At 36.7% G+C, this 24525-nt stretch overlaps 1 protein-coding gene across 1 annotated transcript in view; it reads left to right on the forward strand.

Annotated features, from left to right (window-relative positions):
- The window catches only part of sema6d (semaphorin 6D), a 238976-nt gene that overhangs the window by 27828 nt on the left and 186623 nt on the right, over positions 1-24525 (forward strand). The window contains exon 2 of the mRNA XM_031897617.1: positions 22763-22914. The gene's annotated coding sequence lies outside the window, so the exon portion shown is untranslated. The remainder of the gene's footprint in view (positions 1-22762; positions 22915-24525) is intronic.

Below are 24525 nucleotides of genomic sequence, written 5' to 3' on the forward strand. Positions count from 1 at the left end.
AGTGCTGTTATTTACATTATTCAAAGGGGCTCTACCATTTAGGATGACAAAGCACTTTCCATATGGGTGAATTTAAGTTACTTGGCAGAATTAACTGTATAGAAAGATGTAATCACAAGCGGAAATATGAAATATATGAACATGCGGAATTGACAGTAGGCTTAGAGGCCCCTGCTTGCAATCTGTACTCACAAGGCTTTAGCAGGAAACATATTCATTAGGAAAATGTTCATCTTGATTATCTCACAGCTGACTTCTTCTTTAGGAAAATGTTATCTTTTGAGAGCTTTGGGGAACTAGCAGCCTATTAATGTTTCCTTAATATTGAGCGTTTCATTTTTATTTCTTCATTACATGAAATGAATTACTGTATATTTGAAGGCCTTTATTTTAGAAGTGCCTTCTTATATTTTCTTTCATCATTTTTAAAATGTAGCATAAACCTGTCCAACAAAAGGCCCTCCTCCAGCTTTTTAAATGCCAGCTCAGCAACTATACAGCAGTCTTTATCTGTTTAACAATATCTGAAAGCACGAGTGTACACCAATAGGTCAAGGTGATCTAGGCCTCAGACTGCAGTGCAGAAATATTACCTTAAACAACCACATTTAATTTTGTTATTGTTTAATTATCTTGCCCAGATTCAGGAGGGGCTAGAATATGACATGTGTAATAGTAATTGGTTAAAAAATGGCCTGTAATAGCATAGGGTTTGAGGGCACCCTGGCTGGCAGAGTAAAGACTGAACATTCCTGACACAGCATCTTAAATATTTGAGTGTTTAAAGGGGAACTATAATCCCCTGTTCAACATGAGTTCAATGATTATGGCTTGTGCTGAACATGGCAAACAGGAAGACTGAAGCTACTCCATGTTTGGTCCTTGCGAGGCAGATACAGTATCAAATTCTCTTCCTTTACCATTTGTTTTAACTGCTTTGTTGGCAGGAGTTTATTATGTAGGGCGATATTCAGTGCCCTTATATTCTAATTATTCAAACTTGGAATAGCTTAGTTTTCCCTGTTTACCCTGCTTAGCTCACAAAATTAAAAAAAATGATTTTCTCGTGATAAATCAATAGGCAAAATTTGTGTCGAGTACCAATGCTTGTATTTTTGATATATTGAAAAGCCATTTTAAAAATATAAGAATGAGAGGCCTTAACCCTCGCATAAGGAAGTATGGGTAGATAAATACAAAATACTTTATGCGCCCATGCCTCTATGGCTAGATTTGTAGCCAGAGCAGAGCTGCCCGTAGCGCAGGTTTAGTCTAATAAGCCATAAGTCATAAATCTAAACTTGCAGATTGACTGTGTTCATCTTTTTTGATTAATTTTTTAGTGTAATAGTTAACGTTTGCTTCTGGTTTAGTAACCCAAAGAATTTAATGCTGGTTGTTATAGGATACTAGGCCTGAGCAGCCTTTGTACATTCTGTGACATAATTCTTTTAAGCCAGCAATACACATGCCTATAAAACTGCTAACTCAACCCCTTTAATATTAAGGTGGCAGCTTATTGACCACATATCTGTTTGGCTATCTGTTTGGCAGATTGAAAATCCCTTATGTGCAAGGGCTGCATTGGCACAGTCATGTACTTGCACAACAGGCCCTGTATGCCAGCGTACCCAATTTGGAGGCCAAAATAGGCAAAGATTTGCACAATTGGCAACCTCACCAACAAGCAGGTCTTTAAATATATGGCCAGCTATATTATTAAGGTGATTTGTTACTGACCATTTGAAATGTGCTCATGAAAACTGAAGCTGAGTTTCATTTGACATAATCCTTTTACATGCAGTGTATTACCTAAACAGATTACATTTATGATAGTCTGGTCTATGTTTTATTAGATAAATACCAACTGCATGCACAGCTTTATTGTTCTCCAGCATCATTGAAGCAGGAAAAATAAACCAACATTTGTAATAATTTGTATTACATTATGTCCATATTCATACAGAAAAGAGCTTGGCAAGATAGACTTTACAGAAATCCCAGGCAATAGTCATATCTTGTCTGTAGGGATATACTGTGATTTTGGATACTGGAAGCAACATATTGTTTTGGTTCTGCTTACCTGCAAGGAATATAAATGAAGACCTATTGCTAAATATCATTACATTTGAATTTGACATTACTAAAAGGCCTCCAATAATTTTTCTTTGCTTCTTTGCCACACACACAAACTTTTTTTTGTCTCAGTGACTTTTTTGTTTTGGCGACTTATTTGTCAATGGGCATTTTTCCTGACTCCAAATGCATTAAAGAGATTGGGGGGGGGGGTTGTACTTCAGCTGCATTAAAGTCAATAGGTGTGTTTTTGTGGCAATGTGCCTATGACTACATATCTTTTGTATATGAAATGCGTCAGGACCTTTTTGTTTTAAGATCTCTGCAATAAAGACAAGTTTTAGTGGACCAAGGAGTGCGTGCCATTTTTCTTCAAATAGGTGTGTTTTTGTGGCAACTTTTTTTGTCTTGGCGACTTTTTTTATCTCAGCAAAGTTTTTTTTGTGTCAAATTTTTGCAGCAGTTTAATGAAAAAAATTACTACTGCTATTTTCCATTTACCACAATGTTGCACTTATTCAATAAGAGGGATCCAGAAGTTATGAGTGAGGGGTTATTATAGCTTCCTTTTCCACCAAATCTTCAGCAAGACATATGACAGTTTGGAACCAATCATAGCCTGTATTAGGGCTAACAACTACATGAGCTACCACAGAGAGGAACAGAAATATCTAGTTATATGTATTGCGTTTTGTAATCTAGAGTAGTGTTTGAAAGCATTTGCTTAATTATTGAAATAGCTATAGTCACATTTGTGCTTACATATATGATTGGTTATTATGTGTATTTTTATCACTTTTGTTTATGGCAATGACACACAGGGAGATTTGGCGCCCACAATGAAAATTCACTACCACAAATCTCCTCAAAAATACCTTGCCCCTCGCTAACATTGTAATCACCGCAAGTGAATGATATTACTCGTGGAAATTTGACTTAATCGTAGGAAAATGGCTCCTTTTGCATTTTCCTGTGATTAAGCCAAATCGCCACCAGTAATATAATTTGCTTGTAGGGATTACAGTGTTAGCGAGGGGCAAGACATTGTTGGGGAGAATTGTTACCTTCGTTAGCAAATTTTAACGTGAGCGACAAATCTTTTTGTGTGTAGTGATGAGCCAATCTGTCCCGTTTTGCTGAAAAATTCATGACACGAGTGCAACTTTGTTGACGAGACCAGCTTTTTTGACCTGGCCTTTCCCTTTTTTTACGTGATTGCGCCTTTTTACAAGGTCACGCCTTTTTTTTAAGTGCCCACTATTTTTTTGTGACAAAATTATGTTGAAGTTTCGCTAAGCGATTCACCAATGTCGAAATGCAGAGAATCCATGCCTGCCAAAAAAAATTTGTTCATCACTACTTGTGTGTCATTGCCTTAACCCAAATAAGAGGCTGCGATTCTAGCAGCTTTTCAGAGCTAACAGAGCATTCTATAACAGCAATCTGTAGACAGGGGTTCCCCCTTGCTCACTGGCCCCAGGTATGTCAACTATGTGAACTCAAACCAGGAGGCACTCACATGATTTCAGCTTACTGCAAAGGTTTGCTAATTCTTAGTGTATGGCTTTAAACATTATTGTTGCACATGGTGTATTTTTGTCCTGCTATATACTGTATGATGGTGAATATCTAAGTTCTTTGGTCATATTCATTCATATTATTTGCTCTGAAGTGTGGCTCTGCACTGCTTTAATGTTATAATTATATTTAGTAAAAAATCTTGGCACTTAGCAGGACTTATGTGAATATATTTACATAGGAAAGTTCAACATTACGGCTGGGTTGCAGCGTCTTTGGCAGACTCTATATACTGTATATCATGATGTTATGGAACTCTGACATTGGTTTAGCAGGGGTATATTTCACTATGATTATTTCCAGTCATGTTTCCCGTCATTTTTCCCTGAAGATGGTGCTTCAACACCGTTGTGCTTGGATGGAATAAAATATTCTCATTTTCTTTTTCATATTCCTTATATGCAGCCTTTTACTTTGTGTTTGTGTATTGACAGCAACAAGAGGTCCTCTTGTACATATAAAATATATGGAAATGGGAAAAAAATGTGCAAACATCTAATTTTCCACTTTTCCAGACACATGGGTGGAGGTATTTTTCCTTCCTCCCAAAGTGTGTAACACAACCACCATTTAAACCTCTGTTTCTTGACTGACTTTCTATTTGTATCTTGTTTTACTTATATCTGTTGGCATAAAAATAGATATGATAGGTAAATATATGATCACCCAGAGGATGAAAGAGTAAGACTAAAATTTAAAAGAAGTCTCTTGCTCAGTCACCCCAAATAAGATAATTGGACGGCTGTTTGTCAGCACAGTCTGTAAATCTGCACTCCCTGCATTTCCCCCAGTATATCCTCCAGAGAAGATTTATTTGCCAACAGAGATTTTAAATGATTTTCCATTTACCCCAGCATGAACAATACTCAAACTGTAATAAAAACCTGTATTAGTACTGTAACTGGTTAATTCTTTTGCTAACTAGAATCCAAGAAATATCAAAGTCAGTAGTTTTGGAAGTACCTGGGATAATATTTTCCAGTCTAAAAAATATGAGAGCAGGATCTGTTTTTTATAAAATATTCCGCATTGCTGTTTGGAAAGAAATATTAAATGTCTTGAAACCTTGTGAACAAATGCAGTCCGCTTAGTCTGGCAGAGGCTATCACAATAACAAAGTGAGTATAGAGCACAACAGGTACATTGTTAAGTCAATACATAAACACCATATGGCAAACTAAATAGGGGGCAACAGATTAAATCTTCCCATTTAAAGCTTGAATGAATATATATGCAGCTGCATTAGAGATGTAGGAATATAACTGAAAATAAGTGTCACAGGCAATGCTTATAATGAATACAACCACTGGAGAATAAAATATAATAATCTTATTTAATGGAGTGGAAGGGTCATTAACCAACCTCGGAGAATATTACATTCTGTTGTTCCTGTTCTGTATTAATGATAATGCACACTTTCTACCTAACTCTAGAACTCATTGCTTTTACTACTGTTTATTTCCCAGAATCCCAGTCCTTTCTATATTCCTATACCTGCATAGAGCACTACATATACCGTCCACTCATTTGGGAAAAAAAAAATTAAAATAACAATAAAACAGTGCAATTTTTAATGTAATAATAGGCATGGTTAGACATTTATCATGTTGAAAATGTAATTATGTGAAGACTTTATTTTAAAAGGAGGCAGGGTTTTTTTTTGTTGCAAAATATTTTTGTGGATTTGCATAACTTTTCTTTTTAATAAATACTTAAATTGAAGCAATGGTTCCCATTGTGTTGTTTTACATTTCCCTAATGGCGCTTTAAAGGAGAAAGAAAGGTAAAAACTAAGTAAGCTTTATCAGAAAGGTCTATGTAAATAAGCCATAAGCACTCACAGAAATGCTGCACTGACTTATCTGTCAAAAGATTATTTGTGTCTGTAATTCCTGTGCCACAGACATACAGCTTTCAGCTTCCTGCTCTCTCCTGCTCCCCCCTCCCTCAAGAATGCTAAGAGCTCACTCCCCCCCCCCCCCAGGAATGTGGATCTGAGCCAATCAGCAGGAAGCTGACTCATAGTCTAACTAACTGAGCATGTTCACTTGGTCCCGGTGTCTGTGCAGGAGTGAGGCATTATGGGAACTTTCTTTACACAGCTCAGCGTTTTTCTGTATGGTTTCAGATCTTCTGAACAGGAGAAATATGGGGAGACGTAAGGGCACTATTGAGACAACTGAAGGTATGCCTGCAGCTTCAGATTAACTCTTTACTGCCTTTCCTTCTCCTTAAAAATCAGTCTGTACTGCAGGGTCCACATCGATTTGGCTGTACTGCTGTTATTTTCTGGTACTTTGTGGCACATAGGCCATGTCATTTTTGCCTCCAGCTCTTTAGGTATAGACTGATAGTGACTAAGGTGGGGGGTGAGGTCCAAATTATCTCTTGGTCGGGCCTTTTGACATTGGCCCATATAATAATAGGAAGCCAGTATTAGTGATATTGATTTCTAACCCTATTGCTCTGACTAGTGTTAATCTGCCCTTTGTATAGTCTTTTAAATACAGGTTTAAATACAGGCATTGCACATTTCATAAGCCGCTGTAGATGCATACTTCCACTAGCATGATTTAGTGCAATATCAACTTATTAATTACTGCATTATGCAAACAGAAAATGTATTCAGAATTTCCCTTAAAACATCACAATACCCATGCTTGTTATCTTTTTATTAGTCTACCGTTATTTTTATAGACCCTAAGAAGATATTTTTATTTCAGTTACACACTGAGATTTCCCAAGGAAGTTATAAAGCCAATAGCTGCCTATTATTATTCTCTAATTTTCAACATCGAAAATGTAAGTACCTTTTGTTCCAGACATATTGGCATAGAAACTGTGCTGCATTGCAATAAAAGGGAAGGAATAGAGAAAGTGAAGGAGTGCTGGAGTAGGCGGAAATTTAATGTGCGAGTACAATAGTCATTCATTTGCTGATTATCTTAGAAATTCAAGAATGAAAAAAAGAAAATCTGTTAATGGAAATGAGAGGAATTGGGGGTTGATACTCTTTAAGCATAATAATCAGCTCGGGTAAAGAGGCATATTAATTATTTCTCCTTGCATGACATTTACAATCTCAAACTTTAGATTTATTAATAGTCTTAAAGAGGATTTAATATGAAAAACAATAGAAAGACAATAAATGCTTATGCTAGTTACTCTTGATTGGCAGCTTTTTGACCCATTTATGCGGCTGAAACTTCATCGGTTTGCATCTTCTTTTCCCTGAGTATGGAGACCTGGAAACTGACCTCCCTGTCCTGTAACAGACATGGCTTTGCTTATTTAGCAGCCAAAACCTTTACTTTTATGCTTCAAAAGTATAGTTTTCATATTACTAGAATAGCCCATATTTTATCTTAAGAATGCGGGTTTCAATAGCAGAAAAGAAGAAAATTGAACAAATATGCACTGATGTTTAAAACATAAAGCAAGAATTTTTTACAATGTTAACCTGCAGTAACAGCTTAAGGGCTCCCCAAAAACCATAATTAACTCATGCTGGACCCAATAGTATGCAAGTCATTTACCTATATGGAGCACACTGCAGTTTAGCAGTTTGTTGCCACTGACAATTAAAAGGCATCCGATAAATGAGACTTATAATTGCACCCAGGTCCCCTGGAAAATGTCAGCCTTTAGGCTCCATTTACTATTGTCAAATAACATTCTAATTACCCCTGCGTCATGCTGAATAATGGCCTTGCTTTAAGTTTAGAGGAATTATTCCCAAAAAACTCTTCACACAGTATTATACCAAGTAAAGGGGAGTGCCTGTACTGACAAAGATTTATGGGCTTTCTGTAAAGTCTATAAGAAAACTCAGGGAGTTGTCACTGCTATGCAGACAGCCATTTGCAACCCTTTTTAGCAGTATTGTCATACTCTTCCTCCTTATTTGTGTAGCCACACCTCCTTTTGGCTCCAGTAAAAGAATGATAAACACAATAGGAGCCCTGTTAGGTGATGAGTGTCTCTGTAATGCTAAAACTGCAGGCAAGACCAGTACAATTTTTACATGTTTGTATTAATAATAATAATTAATATAAATCTAGTTCGTTTTTAATATTGCCACTGAGCAAATCAATGGATGAAATTAAAAAATGAAGATATACTGGCCCTTGTTATTTGTTGCAGCTGTGAAAATGATATGTAATCCATCGTACAGTAATTCTACATATGCTGGCTTTTCCCACATACCCTATTCTTGTGGCAAGTGCTGGAGGGTATGGGGATTGGAAGGGAGAGGGCAGGCTCCATGTTTTCAAAAATGAATGTAAAAATGCACTTTGTCCAAAAATGACCTTACGTTCCCCTTTGTTTCTTTTTATATCTTTTTGCCCATTTATAGAGAGGGCTTGTGGAAGATATAATATCAAACAGAGAAGCAGGTATAATCTTCTTTCTTTCATAAATAATATACGCGTTTCACTTAATTAGGACTTACACATGGGTAATACCTTGGTGCTTGCATGTAACCAAATGTGCTTCTTTTTACTTCATGCAGGTAATTTCGATATATATATATTATATCATATAATATATATATATAAATATAATATTCTTAATGCTTTTCAAATAGTTGAGTGCTGAGAGGACATTTGTAATAAATAATTTGGCTACAAACCTTTTGGCACTTTGCCCTGCTCTAAAAAGTGTGGGATTAGTAACACCATTCTTGTATATATGGGCATTATGAGTAGGGATGTAGCGAACCCGCGCAAAAATGTTCGCGGACTTTCGCCAAAACTCGCGAATATTCGCGAACTTTGCGAACCCCATAGACTTCAATGGGAAGGCGAACTTTAAAACCTAGAAAAGCCATTTCTGGCCAGAAAAATGATTTTAAAGTTGTTGAAAGGGTGCCACGACCTGGACAGTGGCATGCAGGAGGGGGATCAAGGGCAAAAACTTCTCAGAAAAATACTTGTAAAAAAAACGCCAAAAAAAAGCGCCAAAAAAAAACGCCAAAAAATAACGCAAAAAAATAACACCAAAAAAAAAAACACAAGCTATTCCTATGTATATGCATAGGCGATAAAACGCGGCGGAAAAACGCGGCGGGAAAACCAAGGCGAAAAAATGCGGCGCCAAAAAAAAACACGGCGAACCCAAAGTGGCGAACATCGGCAAAAGTCCGCGAATTTTCGCGAACGCGAACACCCGATGTTCGCGCGAATTAGTTCGCCGGCGAACAGTTCGCTACATCTCTAATTATGAGTTGGGAACATGTTGCACATACAGCATTTGCAGGGCTATTATATACTTAAACTACTGCTGACCATACTTCCTACTGGGATTCCATATGCTGGCATAGTTTCATAGCTTCTGTCTGTAAAGGTTATGAGCATTAGAGTTTATACTACTGCAGTTATGCATGTATATTACTGCCCCAATCCTTTTATCTAGCCTAGTCCCATTGTTTGCTAGGCCATCCCCTGGCTGGACCGAATGTACAACATCTAACACAAGGCTGATAGTGAGGATATAACCTAGCATAAAGCCTAGACCAGGGGTCCCTAACCCTTTTTATATGTGAGTCACATTTAAATGTAAAAAGAGTTGAGGAGCAGCACTAACATGAAAAATGTCCTGGGGGTGCCTAATAAGGGGTTATTTGGTAGCCCCTATGTGGACTGGCAGCCTACAAAAGGCTCTGTTTGGCAGTACACCTGTTTTTAAGCAACCAAAACTTGCCTCCAAGCCAGGAATTTAAAAATAAGCACCTGCTTTGAGGCAACTGGGAGCAACATCCAAGGGGCAAATGAGCCACTGGTTGGAGATCATTGGCCTAGATCAATGTATTAGTTTCTAGTCTGTTCCAGTAATATCCTGCAACCTTCCTTCTACAGGTTGTTTTTTTAACTGCTTTTAAGTCAAGACAGAAGCCCATTTTCTGATTCATTTTTTTCACAGCAGTGAGGTCGGCACCGTTTACTCAGAGCCAGATGTTTTTTTCTGTTTGTGCTATTCTCGCAGTTATGTACTGTTTACTGCTTTTTAAATGAATAATAATATTAGGTTTTTCACAGATATTTTTCCATCTCTGTATTTGTATATCACATAATGAAATCAAAGTTTTACAACCATCCTTTGCAGAAATGTGGCTGAGCTACACTCATGCAATGCTTTATTTAATTAGCCAACTGCAGATGATACATTTGTCACATTTTGAGGATGGATTGCAATGAGTTATGGTCTTGCACAGGGACACAACAACGAGGCCCACTGAACTCCTGATGATGCATGCCTCACTGCTGGATAATTTATCGTTAACATTTGGCAGACAAGCAAGGAATATTTGAAAATGCTAAAGTCTGTGAAAAATGATCAGAGCAAGTGAATACTAGCAGTGTCATATACTTAATGAGGAAACTTATTTTAATTAATCAAATACATCTTTATATTAAAGGGCTTCTCAGTCAGTTAATAGATATCAGTGAAACAGTCACTTCAGTTAGCTGAACACAACTTGTGCTCCATCAACACTACAGAATAAGATTAGACACCGGTGCTAGTAGTATTAATAAGCGCCAGTCAAACACCAATGGAAATAGTGAGAAGGAGAACGCAAGATAAATCCAATAACAATTTGAAGACGACAAGGAATCAGTTCAGACATTTGTTCAACAACTCTTGTTAGTAATGAGCGAATCTGTCCCATTTCACTTTGCTGAAAAATTAGTGAATCTTTCAAAAGATTTGCGAAATGGCGAAAATGTTGCGCGTAAAAAAAAATTGTCACGTGCAACATTCTTTTTTGACACACGAATTTTGCTGTCTGTTTCACGAAAAAATCCGCCAATGGCGAAATGTGGAAATTCACTGTGAAACCACGCCTGCCGAAAAATGTCACCCATCTCTACTCTTGGTTCAAAATTCCTACATGCTGTTCTTCGTACCCCCCCCCCCCATGAAAGACATATACCGAGAAGCCATGCTAGATGCATTTTATGCATTTTTATAAGCACAAACAAGAACATCTGGCATGTATCTACCTTACAGATACCCATAATTATATGTGACTGCAATCACTGTTGGGTAATGTACAGTACTGTTTACATATTATAGTATTTGGGTACTGTAACTGTGAATGTATGTATAATTTAGAAAGAAAGTGCAATAACAAAGTACACAGCAACACTGCACACATATATTAATGATTTCAGTCTAAGAAACCTTATTTTTATTTTTCTCCTCATTCAAATTCCCATCGGAAATGCTTTTTGACTTATTATAGAATTATCCTTGGGAAAACTTGTGCCTTTCAATTTCTGGTGTCTCAAAGCACTTTACTATAGCCTCAAGTACTGCTTAAACTGCCTGCTAAACTAGATTGGCCTTTTGTTTTCTAAAGGCATAAGACAAACTGCAGCTATGGCTACTGTCATATTGCCATATATATACCTGCGAGTGTATTGGCTGTGTGTGCGGCTTCATCTCACGCAGTGTGAATGATAAGTGTGTATGGTCTTTGCATACTGTACGTGCCCCTGTTTTTTGCATGTGGGAAAAGGGTTGTGGGAACCCTATTTTTCAATATACAGTACATGCAGTTGCATAGATACTAAATTACTTAGAATACAGAACCAGGGAATGTGCATTGGTCAGTCCCCTTTCTCTTGTATGTATGTATATTTTAATTTATATAGCGCTGCATATGTACGCAGCGCTGTACAGCAGAACAGTAAATAAATAGGATGTCATTACAATAATAGATAAATACAAAGTATAATAATAAATACAAATAAAAAGTAAAGTTGCATTAAAGATTCCACAAAGCTATGTGACAAATAAACAAGAAGATGGAGGTGCCTGTCCCGTAGAGCTTACAATCTAGATTTCTTTTAATACATGAGGCAAGCAGTAAGTTCCTTGATGCTTTGGAGTACATGGAGGTAAGCATGTTTTACCGTAATCAGCTTAAGGTATATTAAGTACCTTAAAGTCTACCAACATGGCTTCTCAAAAACTAAAAATCTCTGCTTTATATACAGTGCAGGCTTTTATATGAAGACTAATACAAAAGGAAAACAGTTTACAGTGAATACCCGTGATCTATATAAATACTGTTGATGGTGAATCATGCCTAGAAGCACATAGGGAAAAATAACATTTTGTTAAATAGTATTTAGGTTTGAATACCTTTTCCAACCCTTTTTCTCTTGTCTTAGTCCTTTTTTGCACTTTGTCCTAGTGTTCTAAATGATCCTAAAATTATTTTTTACCTTGGCAGCTTCTACCTGTCACCCTTCAATAGTGTAAAAGGACAATTAGCATAGTAGGGAAATAACGTGTAACTTAATAATATACGTATACCTGGTAATATTACACAGGAGTAGAGGGCATCAGAACAAGCAGCTCACTAAACTGAGATTTCAAGTGTCAAACAGATAATCATTTTAACATTGTTCCAACTGGACAACAGTAGCAATGATACCAACTGCTCGCAAGATGGTATATACTCTAGAAAGAAAATGTATTCACAAACAAATGCCATGTGTTGGAAGTATAATGCAAGAGGAATGTTTACAATCATGTTTGGAATTCCATAATCGTTGTTAGGCATCGTTTTTATAAATACTCTACATACTGTATAACAGAACTTCATGGTGGTGACAAATTATTCCATCTGCCCCCAGTTCCTCCATTTACAACAATTGTATACATTTTGTGATGGTTGGTTGCACCTCCTTTCTGCAGTGGGTATATGCTGGACACTGCCAAGAGATGTCTTGTTTTTTTATTTGGGGGTAAATTCCAGGACATACACAAGGATCATTGGGGTTACATCTACCAGACACTCAAAAGCAGTTTTGAAACTGAACCTTCACGTTTAAAGAAATTCTGATTGCCTGTCCCCAGTGTACATTATGCTGGAATTATTTGTGTGACTTGAAGGAGTTGTTTACCTTTAACTGACTTTTAGTATGATGTAGATGGTGATATTTGTGAGACAATTTGCAATTAGCCTTCATTTTTTTCATTTTTGTGGTTTTCCAGTAATTTGCTGTAGCTTTGTTGTCCAGCAGCTCTCCAGTTTGCTATTTTAACAGCTATCTGGTTGCTAGGGTCTTATTTACCCTAGCAAACAAATGTGGTTTGAATGAGAGACTGGAATGCAAATAAGAGAGCAGGAATAGGAAAATAAGTAATAAAAAGTAGCAATAACAATACGATTGTAGCCTCACAGAGCAATTGTTGTTTTAGCTGGAAGGGTCAGTGACCCCTGTTTGAAATCTTAAGAGGCAGAAATGGATGGCAAATAATTTAAAAACTTGATTAAAAAAATAAATAATGAAGATGAATAGCAAAGTTTCTAGGAACAGGACATTCTATAACATACATAAAGTTAAAACTTAAAGGTCAAGCAACTGAAGTGTTACATTTGGATAGGTCTATGCAAGACTCTTGGGGCAAAATAATATATTCTCTTAGGCTTTTAGTCGAGTAGCCCCTAGCAAGAAATCAGTAAGCAGCATTTACTACTAACCTGTTTGAAAATATACATTTGGTTGGTATGGATTACTAGATGTGGCAACTTTAAGGGGGTCATACACGAGCTGAGTTCAGCTACAGATATTGGTCCTTTAGACCCCTAGGGCCAAACAATCGAATTAGCCCAATATCGCCAACACGTAGATGGGCATATCATGGTAATATCTGCTACCTGGCCAAACAAGCAGATTTTACAGCATATGCAGGGTCAGACCACAGGCTGCATCCCCTGCACCCCTTAACCCCCTACAAGAGCCACCACTGAGCCTCTCTTACCCTCCGCTGAGCCTCCCTAACCCCCTGATCTGCCAAACGAGCAGATTTTACAGCGTATGCAGGGTCAGACCACCGGCTGAGTCTCCTGCACCCCCTAACCCCCCACAGGAGCCACCACTGAGTCTCTCTTACCCCCCGCTGAGCCTCCCTAACCCCCCGCGCATAAGTGAGCGTGCATAAGTTTAACGCATCAGGGGAAGAACCGGTCTGCCAGGGGAGCGCCAGCAAGGGTCGGGTATAGCCCAGCCTGACCCTGAGTGTATGGCCAGCTTTAGATGTGATTTTTTTTGTTTTTCTCTGTTGATTGACAGATTAAGGTGTCTTGAATAATAATGAATCTTGAAAACTTTTGCTGTGGAAAGAGTTAAGGTATTTTTTCCCAACATTTTACACTTTTCTGAATAGCTGACTGTCTAAAACTAACAAATTATGGTAAACAGCAAAGGCACAGTCATAATAGCCATCTTCAGACAGTCATTGTAATTCCTTTTGGTATGGATTATAAATTCCTTCAGTCATGCTGAAAAAAGGGCATCAAGTAGAGCACTTACTGGCTTTTTGAAACACAACCGATAGAGAGTTACAAAGGGAAGTTTAATGTCCTCAAGAAAAACCAAATAATATTCTCAACACAGTGGCTCTGTTTTATACATTTTTAAATCTGTTCCATGCCCCATTGATTTAATTTATTGATGTTCTATAATATCCACATTGCACGCCGTTAGCTTCGGAGAGCAGCGGCCAGAGAAACTTGTTCTTTCCGATTGTTTCCATTAAGAAATTGTGAATTAATATTTTATTTTATTCTTCCTTCCCTCGTACAGAGAACTGCATAGATGGTATTAACCCCTGACTTTGTATTTAGTATTTTTATAAATATATATGCCCTTTTAACATTATATGCAAGCATAGCCATATCTGCTTGATAAAATGTATTACTAGACTCCGTTTGACCTTTTCATGTTTTGCAGATCAATTTCTTAGCAAATTCTGCTCTCCTGAGTTTATATTGTCAGGAAATGGTAAAGATGACATGGAGCCAAGAGAAAGGCCAATCAAAATATAGCCCACTGTAAAGGTCACATGCCTGTGCTATTAAAATTCATGATAACAAATTTAAGAGGAACATGATGCTGCTCATTGTAAATCAATTCTCTTGGTGGTGATTGTTTTAGAAAGGATGAGAGAATCAATAGAAATCATTCTTTTAGTGATGTTAAGATGACTTCTCTGTGTTTCTTTAGATGCTTGACACCAGAGCTTTCAAGCTTCTGACAATTCCTGTATTGTTAAAGGAAAGTTCAGACCGCTCCATTGAAGCTTTTTACAGTTTTGCATTATACTTGTGGTAAGCCTGTCTCTGCAGTGTGCTTGGCCCCTGTCATCCTAGCTGTTAGATAACTCTATTTGCTATGCTACTCTTCTACTTCAATTTTAGAAACATTCAATTCAAGCTTTTGATATATAAGAGCATTGAAATGTTGTGTACCTTTTTATTGTTTGTATACAAATATAATTGTACCATTAAAATCTGCAGACATGAAGGCAGGGTTGTTTAACAGCCAATGTGAGCAGATGTGACTGTAAGTACCTGACCGCCAGTACAAAAACAGATAGAGCCTTGCAGTGGTGGGACATTTTCATTTTTCCCCAAAGGTTGATTATGGTCAAAATAATGGGCCAAATGTTCTAAGGAGGTGTCAAAACTTTGTGAGAGTAGAGAGAGATCTACATTTTGGACAATCCTGCACAAGCAGAGTAGGGTTGGCACCTCTGTCGGCGTTTGTCGCCGGGCAGTGACATCACGGGGGGGTTGTTACGCCACAGGGTGGGGGAATGGGTGGGGCTATGACACGGTGATTGGCGAATGACCGTTCGCTGTGTCAATCTTAGAAAACTGGGCTGTTGGGGTCAAAACCGAACAGGTGACAAACCTAAAGCAGAGCCTTGTGGTTATAGAGCAGTGGCTGAACAAAATCTTTATACACAATTTAGTACATTTTCTTGTGGAAAGTTATGCAGAAAGTAGGATTTTGAGGATATACTGTATAAAGGCTTGGTAATTACTCTACAAGCCGCAAGAGTGTCAGGGTGAGCTTGACTAGTCTAGCCTTCCAGGTCTCTAAGGTTAACCAGGTTCATTTTTTTTGGTTTTTGAATTATTCAGCTTTTTATTCAGCAGCTCTCTAGTTTGGAATGTTAGCAGCTACAGTATGTGGTGCTAGGATCTAAATTACCTTAGCAACCAGGCAGCAGTTTGAATGAGAAACTAGAATATGAATAGGAGAGTGTCTGAATAGAAAGATAAATAATAAAAAGTAACAATAACAGTGAAATTGTAGCCTCACAGAGCATTCATTTTTGGTTGTGACTGTGACCCTCTTTTAAAAGCTGTAAAGTGTTGGAAAAGTAAAGCAAATAATATAAAAATGATAAAAAATGTAAACCAATTAAACAGTTGCTAAGAACTGGCCTTTCTGTAACATACTAAAAGTTAACTTAAAGCTGAGCCACCCCCTTTAAGGGACAGAGATTTAAGGCCTCTGCAGAAAAAGGTCTCAAAGTGCACAGCTACTTTGCATAGCCCATTATACCCCAAGAATCCCTTTTGGAGTAAAAAAAAAAAAAGCTTTCCAAAAAGGCATCAAAAAGCCAGTAGAACTATATTATTCTGACCTGTCAACATGTTTAATGATACCAAAAGCTAAAAGACAAATCTCTTGTTTATGCAAATGTCTGATACAGGCAAAATATTATCAAAAGCAGCCTGATCTGGAGTAAATTGAGCATTGTAACAGATCAGCAATCAAAGATTGGATAATAATGCAGCAGATATTCTTTCCAAAGGCATAATATTATACAACTTTATTAAATATTGCTCCTAATTGTCTCTTAAAGCAGGGTTAATGTATTACTAATGGTGCTACCCTTATGGGCTTAGGAGTTGAACTCAGTCCAAGACTTTCCAGGAAGTTAAGGTTGGGATTTTAAACTTGAATGCACATTTTAGCCTTTCTCATGAAAAATACAAAGGAGCAGATTTGCTAAGCAGTCCAGGCCAATTTAAAATAATTTAACCAAAGTTAATGCGTGTTTAAACAAGAAGGCCTGGGTTGTTCATCAAGCTTTGTAGATGGATAATGTGGCTGTTCAGCTCAAGTCTCATTCAAATCACTTGGCACTTTGGCCAAAGCAGTCACATTGATTCATTATACTGCTGGATGGGTCGCTGTCATTTTCACGAAATACAAGAAAGCTAAAATTGTCCTTTGTTTCTTTCCATAACTGCTTTACCATGCTATATGAGTGGAGGTTTATAGAAATCAGTGGAATGATTCAACGGTTTGAAATTTGGCAGCAGCGAGCAGTTTGGCACTTTCTGATCCTTTTGTGAAAGCAAAATTTTGTTCTGGTTCCATAGTTGAAACTGGGGTCGGAAATTAGATACAGCAGGAAGTAAATTATAGTGAACCTGATGTAACATTGTACTTCCAGGCCCAAAGTATGGGTGCTTTGGTTACAAATGAATCCATGGCCATGGTTTGTGGTGATGTTTCAGCCTAATATATATTTTTCAAGCTGCCACTATTACACAGCACATGATAAGTATTAATAAAATGTGCCCATGCTTTTTGTTGCTATAAAATGTTATTAACCTGAATTAAGATAATTACTTTTGATTAACTGTAAAGACGGAAAATGCTAATCAGATTACAGATCTTTCTGTTCCAGGGCCTGCACTAATGGAGCGAGCCACATTAAATGTGTATATATTTATACATACATTATTATAATATCAAGAATGCTTGGGGTTTTTTTTTTGTAATTTGGATCTCCATAGCTTAAGGCTACTAATAAACATCAAATAAACCCAATTGGATTGCTTTGGAATCCATATTCATTCAGCTTAGTTAAGTAGTGTTTTATTATTACAGTGAAAAAGGAAATCATTTTTAAAAATGAATCTATTTGTTTCAAGTGTATTCTATCAAAGATACCTTTAAATGATTTCCACATAAAAGATCCAATACCATATCCACGTTATTCTGCATGCTAAACCTTTACATGACTTGAAATGTAAGGTTCCCAATCTCCCTATCTGATTAATAATCTTCTGATTTCTCGGCTTCTCTAATGAGGATATGCCTACCTTTTTTTGTAATTTAACAAGTATAAAAACACAAGATTGTCTTTTCTTTTAAGTTATGTCAAGCTACTTAAATGTCATGTTCAGTCGCCTTTTAAGATTACATTTATTCTGTTCTATGGGGAGCTATGCCATGTTTCCAGGGTACCCTTTCAAAGTAATGAAAGTCAGATATAAGAATAAGCTTATGCCAGTTTGTGCGAAATTCCCCATAACAATTACCATCCAATATCAAGTTTCTTACGTTATATCCCCTTCCATAAAACACTGAAATCAAATCATTTGTTGAAGGGGATAAGATTGTTATTATGTTTTTAACAAGTGACAGGGAACCTAATGATCTAGTTTGTAACATTGCCAAGATTATCTACCCTTTAGTTTCCAATAAGGAACTTTTAGGTAAGCTAGTGATCTGTATATTGTCCTTACTGTGGGGCTGTTCACTCCAAAGAGTTATAAGAAGACAAATAATTCAGAAACTATAAAAATAAATAAATAAAGACCAATTGGAAAGATGCTTAGAAATGGGCATTTTACAATGTCCTAAAAGTGAATCACCTCTTTAAGAGACTGAAAACAATTGGGAGATAGAGCCTAAACAATAACCACTCAGTGGAACATTTCTATGTAGGAAATCTGAGTTTGGTGTTGAAAGAAGTATCTCTGTAGTTGCTCATATTCAAACTAACGGTCAAACAAAAAGATGGTACTTAGGCAATAAACTGAATTATTTGGTAGCCATTAACTGGTTAGTTATATGCAGATGCACTGGCAATGGAAACGGTTATTTTTTATTTTGTCTTCTGTTGTGCTGTGAATTAGGGTCAAGAGGGACATGCTATGAAATAAGTACCTATGTATAACTTTGGGTGCTACAGGGTATATATAGGAAATAAGTACCTATGTATAACCTTGGGCGCTACAGGGTATATATAGGAAATAAGTACCTATGTATAACCTTGGGTGCTACAGGGTATATATAGGAAATAAGTACCTATGTATAACCTTGGGTGCTACAGGGTATATATAGGAAATAAGTACCTATGTATAACCTTGGGCGCTACAGGGTATATATAGGAAATAAGTACCTATGTATAACCTTGGGTGCTACAGGGTATATATAGGAAATAAGTACCTATGTATAACCTTGGGTGCTACAGGGTATATATAGGAAATAAGTACCTATGTATAACCTTGGGCGCTACAGGGTATATATAGGAAATAAGTACCTATGTATAACCTTGGGTGCTACAGGGTATATATAGGAAATAAGTACCTATGTATAACCTTGGGTGCTACAGGGTATATATAGGAAATAAGTACCTATGTATAACCTTGGGCGCTACAGGGTATATATAGGAAATAAGTACCTATGTATAACCTTGAGCGCTACAGGGTATATATAGGAAATAAGTACCTATGTATAACCTTGGGTGCTACAGGGTATATATAGGAAATAAGTACCTATGTATAACCTTGGGCGCTACAGGGTATATATAGGAAATAAGTACCTATGTATAACCTTGGGTGCTACAGGGTATATATAGGAAATAAGTACCTATGTATAACCTTGGGTGCTACAGGGTATATATAGGAAATAAGTACCTATGTATAACCTTGGGCGCTACAGGGTATATATAGGAAATAAGTACCTATGTATAACCTTGGGTGCTACAGGGTATATATAGGAAATAAGTACCTATGTATAACTATGGGTGCTACAGGGTATATATAGGAAATAAGTACCTATGTATAACCTTGGGTGCTACAGGGTATATATAGGAAATAAGTACCTATGTATAACTATGGGTGCTACAGGGTATATATAGGAAATAAGTACCTATGTATAACCTTGGGTGCTACAGGGTATATATAGGAAATAAGTACCTATGTATAACTATGGGTGCTACAGGGTATATATAGGAAATAAGTACCTATGTATAACCTTGGGTGCTACAGGGTATACTGTATATGGATAAGTAACACAGACCCAGCTCACATCAGTTCTAAAAGAATAAAAATGTATTTGATGTTTCTTTCTAATAGAAAGCCTTCATTTTTGTGTGTGCCTGTAATTAACTAAGAACATGAATAAAAAATACATTTTGAAAGGAAAATGGTTGCTAACAGTGTACATTTACACCAAGGATTTTATTTGTCTAATCCTGTATTAGATAGCTTTTATGTAGATGCTTTTTATGTTTTCATATAATCCAAACTTATAAAAGCCGCCACCAAAAGAAAGCTGTATAGCCCTAAGTACCTTATTTTCTGGCATGATTTATAGACTATTTACTTACTAGTAAGCGAGCGGTAAAATATGTCTTAATCTTACAGGCCTTTTTTCTAATTATCAGGGGATGGTTTAAGCATCAAAATGACTCTAATGAGATAATGGGGCTGTGTTATAATTCTGTTTGATATGATGAGATCCCTTATTCTTAGCTATCAGCTGCAAGACATCAAAGGGAATTAAGATCTATCACATTGTACTGTGACCCAAGCAATGTCAGCTGAAGTGTATAAAGAAATCCTTTACACTTTTGGAATCTTGATGTGAGTCTCAAGCACCTTCTGTGGGAATGGGAGCATGATAAATGTTTTCCATTATGATCGCACTCTTCATTTAAAAACAATTAGACTAATTCATCTTAGTGATTGCATGGTTTAATTATCTGCAGTATTTAAGCCTTTTTTTTATACAAAAAAATGTTGTTTTGTTCTAAAATGTTGTATTTTTAACCATTAATAGGAGTACTCTGATCCCCTATTTTCTATTTTTGGACAATGGACGATAAGGCGATTTGCACTAACTATGGGTGACAAATCCTCTGAAAATACTAACATGGGGTTCTTGTATGTAAAATACTTTTTATATGAGACAATCTGGCCTAATTGTAAAAATATGTGGAAAAGGCCATTTCCTGCAAAAATGCCAGATTGACACATCTAAACTTTTTTACATGCAGAAATCCAAATGTTAGTTAAAGGACATGTAAAGCCTACATTTGCCTACAATGTATATCAGTTGGGCATGTCTCCCCCACCCAAATGGCATCATTTGTACTGCATATATCCCCTCCGCTTGCCAGCACCATCACATTTTCCTAAAGCAAATAGCAGCTTTCACCCAGTGGCCATTTTTTCTCTGATACATAATCAGATACATTTAAATCTGCAAACAGCATACACACACACAGACCCTTATTCAGCATACATACACACAGACCCTTATTCAGCATACATTTCATCAAGAATACAGGCTCACACAGGCACAACTGTCTCTGATAAAAGTTCTACTTTGTTTGAGCTGAGCTCAGGAGAGTTGGTTGGGAGAAAAAGATTGAAGCAGACAGCTAGAGCTGAGTTTCTCTTCACTGGCTGCTAAACTGGGGGGGGTGTTAAGTAATCTGAGCTAAGAACAACTGAGCATGCCCACAAGCCAGAAGTCAAAGCAAATTCCCGGGGGGGGGGGGGCCGAGTGGGTTACAGGAGGAGAAGGAAATCTAAGTGATAAAGGGGGACACTGCAGCCTTACTATTAACCTCTGGACAACCAGTGTGGCAGGTATTGAAAAATTTCAAAGAGGCTCTTCACTCATTCAGTTTTTGTTTGTGGGGCTTACATGTCCTTTAATTAAGGAGCCCCTCTGTGCAAGAAACCACATGTACTCACTAAGGCTGGGGCCAGATGGGCTGCTCTCTAGTGGAACTGGAAGACCTCATCAAAGCAGGCAAAAATGCTACATATTACACCAAGATAATTTATATTTTACCACTTAGATGCCTGTGTCCATTGCTAGCCATGATCCAATGCTTTGCTTGCCCACAGCCCACCAATACCCGCCTTCCAAATGCAGTAATTTCCAAGACTATTTATGAGCTGTACACCATTAGGGCCTACATACAGTATTATGTAGTGTTGCCCTGTACACATGGCAACTTGTAGCACTGTCTGATATATATTCAGTACATAGGTGCAAAATAGTTAATGCTGCATAAGTCATGGCTTTATTCAGTGTTGATATCAGGGGTTATTAAACGCAACCAATCAAAACACATTGTTTTTAGTAGATCACATGTCATTAATGGCTTCTTGGGGTAGTTTTCTTTCTCACAGCCTTAATGTTTTTCAATTATACACCATTACATGAATTCATTGTAAATTAGTTTATAAATATGGCTTTTACATTTGCTTTCCCCTGTCTGTGCACTTCCACTGGCCAGAGAAAGGTTTCGAGCTATATACACAAATGTATTTCGGCTTATTTTTATTCGACTGCACATTTTCTGGCCAAAGTCCAATTCCACTCAGTGTATCATTAGCCCATTAGCCATAGAGTCCTTAGACTCTTTAGCCATGGAGTCTTTAAGTCTTGACCAGATGCCAACTAAAAACAGTTTCATTCTTGTATTCAACCTTCCAACACCAAGGGAGACTGGGTGTATTTATAATGTTTAGAATACAATGTTATTTTTATTTCCAGTCTTTTACTAGCAGAATATTACTAGGACAAGAAATATTTAAAATGAACATATACCTACTGGATAAGTGACCAATACTTCATTTTTTTAGGATCAAATATTTTGTTGTTTAACTTATTTGTTAATCCTTAATAAATGAATTATGTATATCTGTTCAGGCCAAAAAAATACAGGTTTAGATGTGGACGAGACATAAAACAAATTCATATTAAGGGATTATTTGTTAATAGAGAAAGCTTTCCTGGCTTATTTGCATTTGATTGTTTGAAAATAAAATGCTGTTTTTCATGTATTGCTGTTTCATTAAAAGCCAGCTAATAAAAAAGGAGAGGATTGTGATTTAAATAGCATTCTGATGCTGAACATGCATTTGGGCGCAATTTTACTACATTAGAATATTAATTGATGTAGTTATAAAACTGTTACATGCTGTAATGCTTTTGGATTAGTTCTTTTTTTCAATAATAGCTGGGGCATACGTACTGCAGAATTTTTAATTTGTTAGAGTAAATAACTAACTGGGCTTATTATGTGAACGTGACTTGTCGTGGCACGTCAAAGCTCTCTTAAGCTACTGGACGAATCACAGTGTTTTCACTTTGTTTTGTTCAATGAACCAGGGAGAAATGAAAAACAATGCAGAACTCAAAAAAGTATCAACTTTGATATTTCAGTCCACATTTTCTTTCCATTGCAGGTAGCCAATACCAGTTGCCAGTGATAAGGAAACAACATTACAAAGCTGCCAGAAGACTGTGGTACAAAGCATAGAATGAAGTACTGTATTACAGTGATGACTGGGGATACAGGGAATTCAATTTCTGGATGAAAAAAAATCTTCCAAGGCAGGTAGGGAAATCAAAGACAATTGGGGAAGATGGGGTGGAAGTTATAAAAGTATCTGATGCTTATACAGGTATAGGACCTGTTATCCAGAATGCTCAGGACCAAGGGTATTCTGGATAAGGGGTCTTTCCATAATTTGGATCTCCATACCTTAATAATAATAAATAATTAAAATATTAATTAAACCCAATAGGATTGTTTTGCATCCAATAAGGATTAATTATATCTTAGTTGGGATCAATTACAAGGTACTGTTTTATTATTACAGAGAAAAAGGAAATCAGTTTAAAAATTCTAAATTATTTGATTAAAATGGAGTCTATGGGAGACAGGCTTTCCGTAATTCGGAGCTTTCTGGATAACGGGTTTATGGATAATGGATCCCATACCTGTTATATGCTTAGAATATTGCCCTTTATTTTATGCCAGGAAACAGTTCACTATTGTATTTACTATTTAGACCTCTAAAGAAATAAAATACTTTATCATATCATTCTGCTTAGGACCTGGGGTTTTCTGGGGATAAGGGATTACCATACCCTAAGTCTGTAAAAAAAAAAAAAAACACAGAAATAAACCCAATAGGATTGCTTAGCCAGCATAGTTACCATCAAGTACAAGTTACTGTTTTATTATTACAGAAAATGTATAATGTATAAATTGGAATTATTTGCTTAAGGTGGACTCTATGGGAGATGTCTTTCTCTTAATTCCGAGTTGTCTGAATAATAGCTGTACTTTCATTCAGAGCTGTTCATAGACTTGGTAAATTGAGTGGGTACATTCCTGAGAAAACTTTCAATCTAAGATTTAAAGGCAGATCCAGTGACTTACCCAGTGTCACAAGGAGCTTACAGTGGAATTGAGGCCAGATAAAGTTCAATGACTTCATTACTAATTCCCCACTCTCCGATAAGAGAAAGGCGAATGCTGTCATAATGATGGTTTGTTTCTTTCTCCTCCAAAACAACAATTTTTTTTATATGTTCTTACTGGCTAGCATCACTAGTTTTTAATTAAGATCCAGATGCCACAATTAATGTGAATTGTTCACTTTGAAACTGGGAGGAAAGGAAATGAGGAAAAGTGATTCATATAAGCAGTTTATTCAAGGCAATACTCATTTAGGTCAGCATTTGTTTTGTGACTTTCCTTATAACTGATTTGCTTTGGCCTTAGTGAAGCATAATGACTTTAATGTTAAAACTAAAAGTAGCAATATAGTGCTGCTCATGATTATAAAGGAAGCAAACAATTAAGAATACAATGGTTTTTAAGCCTGGCAGTATTCTGTAAGTAGTTCCCATTTGTTCCATTTCACTTATGTATAATTTATATTGATATCAAAAGAAATGGGAAGACAGACTGGATTGTACAAATTGTACCTTAGAATGTTCATGCAGGCATTGATTTTAATCGTCCCTACCTGGCAGGTGATATATTGCCCTATTATGAAAAATGACCCAGTGTTAGCACAGCAAAATGCAATACTCAAACGATACCAAATGTTTAACTATTTGCTTAGCGAGTGTTTTTTGTTACATACTCAACACAGAGTTGTTTACATAACTGTGATGTTTAGCAAAAAGCATGGTAGGCAAGTATGGCTAAAAA

Source organism: Xenopus tropicalis, chromosome 3, assembly GCF_000004195.4.
Source record: "Xenopus tropicalis strain Nigerian chromosome 3, UCB_Xtro_10.0, whole genome shotgun sequence".
Classification (NCBI taxonomy): Eukaryota; Metazoa; Chordata; class Amphibia; order Anura; family Pipidae; genus Xenopus; species Xenopus tropicalis.